Source organism: Armigeres subalbatus, chromosome 2, assembly GCF_024139115.2.
Source record: "Armigeres subalbatus isolate Guangzhou_Male chromosome 2, GZ_Asu_2, whole genome shotgun sequence".
Lineage (NCBI taxonomy): Eukaryota > Metazoa > Arthropoda > Insecta > Diptera > Culicidae > Armigeres > Armigeres subalbatus.
In genome coordinates, this window is record NC_085140.1 from 419,315,968 (window position 1) to 419,318,864 (window position 2,897).

A 2,897-nucleotide genomic window follows, 5' to 3' on the forward strand; every position below is an offset into this window, starting at 1 on the left:
TTTTTCAGGAGAAAAACGCCGTCTGGAAGAAGCGGAGTGCAAGGAGATGGAACAGCTGTGCCATTCTCAAGAAATGCGCAAGTTCTATCAGAAACTCAACGCATCCCGCAAAGGCTTCGTGCCGCGAGCCTAATAGCCTATTCAGATTACGCCATTAATGACATAATAATAATTATTGGTGTTTCAGGGTAAATACACTTTATGATGTCATTATTTACGTAATATTCCATACATTTTGCGCTGTCAAGAGATACCCGCTATAAGAAGAGTTTATTACGAACAATTATTACGAGAGAGCTTTCGTTCTAACTGGGATGCAGGGAGAAATTCAACAAAACAAAACTGACAAGCGTCACGCTCTCTTTGCCAGAGAGAAAATTCTCTCTGTTTTCATTTCGTTTCGTAGTTGACAGTCATGCTCTTTCTGTCGCAGCAGGGTCGAATGCATGTTATAGCCTATTCAGATTGGGCTATTTATGACTTTGTTAAGTGAGAGGGTATCCAATTATTACGAGGTGTTCAGACTGCAGCAAGATAATATATCTTGACGTTTCCATGTTTCCTCATTTGCACGCTAATACAGGGTTGAATTCAAGGAGAGTTTTAAAATTTAATTTGCAAAATCAAGCATTTGTGTGGCGACAATCGAACTTTTTTTTTCTAAACAAAGTTTTTACGAAAAAAAATATAAAAAAAAATATGAAAAGGGTTTTCGAAGAATATTTGAAGCTCTCATTAAGGATAATGAGCGAAGCTACTCATTAGTTGGGTGTGCCGTTCTTCGGGGAATCAGACTATTCCTCAATTTATGTTTAAGTTTAAAAAATATTTTGATTCTGTACTATGATCGAACGGAGATTTGATAGAAAAATTTAGATACTCTTGGGAATTCTCACAAATAAATAAAAAAAGGACGATTGGACCAATTTTCAAGAAATATTATCGAACTAAAATGTATTTCCACCAGTATCTCCATGTATGAAGGGCAACTCAGCAATTTTTTTTTCAAAAATGGAAACTGAACCATTGCGTTCTACTCGACAATCAATGATACAGCTTCTAACAAAATCGAATCGTGTCAATGTGGTATAATTTAAACTGGATGTTGGATGAATATGTATAAATTATATGTATAAACCCATTCAAATCGTACAGTTGTCCCACGTGAAAAATGTTGAAATCCAAAGTATATTAAGCCATTCAAGGAGCAGAATTGAAACAATTTATGAAATCATGTTTATTCATGAAATATATTCGTTTTACAACCATTCCTACGTTTTAAATTGTCTTCCGCATTGGCCCTTGAACTTTGAAAATTTATTCGATTTGTTCTATTAAATCTAGGTTTAAGTTAAATACTTCATGTTAATTCTAGAGAGCATCTGTTTTTAAACAATTCATGTTGAATAAGTGGAGAATAAATAATTATCATCATTATTTTCATCATATAAAATGCTTTCCACAAAACCATCACAATCCGAGTTATTCTTCAGCGCTCAGAAGATTTCCATCTAACATGCATTCGACCCTGGTGCGACAGAAAGAGCATGACTGTCAACTACGAAACGAAATGAAAACAGAGAGAATTTTCTCTCTGGTAAAGAGAGCGTGACGCTTGTCAGTTTTGTTTTGTTGAATTTCTCCCTGCATCTCAGTTAGAACGAAAGCTCTCTCGTAATAATTGTTCGTAATAAACTCTTCTTATAGCGGGTATCTCTTGACAGCGCAAAATGTATGGAATATTACGTAAATAATGACATCATAAAGCGTATTTACCCTGAAACGCCAATTATTATGTCATTAATGGCGTAATCTGAATAGGCTATTAGATGGAAATCTTCTGAGCGCTGAAGAATAACTCGGATTGTGATGGTTTTGTGGAAAGCATTTTATATGATGAAAAATAATGATGATAATTATTTATTCTCCACTTATTCAACATGAATTGTTTAAAAAACAGATGCTCTCTAGAATTAACATAGTATTTAACTTAAACTTAGATTTAGTAGAACAAATCGAATAAATTTTCAAAGTTCAAGGGCCAATGCGGAAGACAGTTTAAAACGTAGGAATGAATGTAAAACGAATATATTTGATGAATAAACATGATTTCATAACAGTTCAATCAAAGTTAATTGCCTATTTCCGGGGATTAAACCACCCGACTTGGACGTTAATTTACAATGTTATGGAAACTCATATGTGAATATGTACGTTATGTGGAATATATTAATTTGGAAAATGTATTGGATGTAACCGCTTTCCCTTCGATGGGACTTGAACCCATGACCCTACAGTACGCTAGACTGGTGCTTTAACCAACTAAGCTACGAAGGACCTCCGTCGGCTTGACGACCGACTGGCAAATAGCTTACACAACCTCACTTGATCAGTACAGTTGCTGATGAAGAATGTGTATAGCCGCCAGACATTCTAAATACTCACGCTCCTCTAATGTGGACGTGTACAATACACATATGGAAGTATTGGCTTGAGAAAATGGATTGCGAGTGATTTGACTATGCGTCCAATTTGGGAATCTCTAGCTCGTTCAGTAGCCGCTAGGTTGCGAAGGCCGACGGAGGTCCTTCGTAGCTTAGTTGGTTAAAGCACCAGTCTAGCGTACTGTAGGGTCATGGGTTCGAGTCCCATCGAAGGAAAGTGGTTACCTCCAATACATTTTTCAAATCAATATCTTCCACATAACGTACATATTCACATATGAGTTTCCATAACATTGTAAATTAACGTCCAAGTCGGGTGGTTTAATCCCCGGAAATAGGCAATTAACTTTGATTGAACTGAACCTGAGTTGCGTGCTCTTGCCTACGCAATGCGGTCGGGTCTGAGCTTGACGACCGACTGGCAAATGCCTACACAACCTCACTTGATCAGTA

At 36.6% G+C, this 2,897-nt stretch overlaps 1 non-coding gene across 1 annotated transcript; it reads left to right on the forward strand.

Annotated features, from left to right (window-relative positions):
- Positions 1-2,585: 2,585 nt before the first annotated feature.
- Positions 2,586-2,660, forward strand: Trnaa-agc (transfer RNA alanine (anticodon AGC)). Its single transcript has one exon. It is a non-coding gene; the product is annotated as a tRNA-Ala (tRNA).
- Positions 2,661-2,897: the final 237 nt, after the last annotated feature.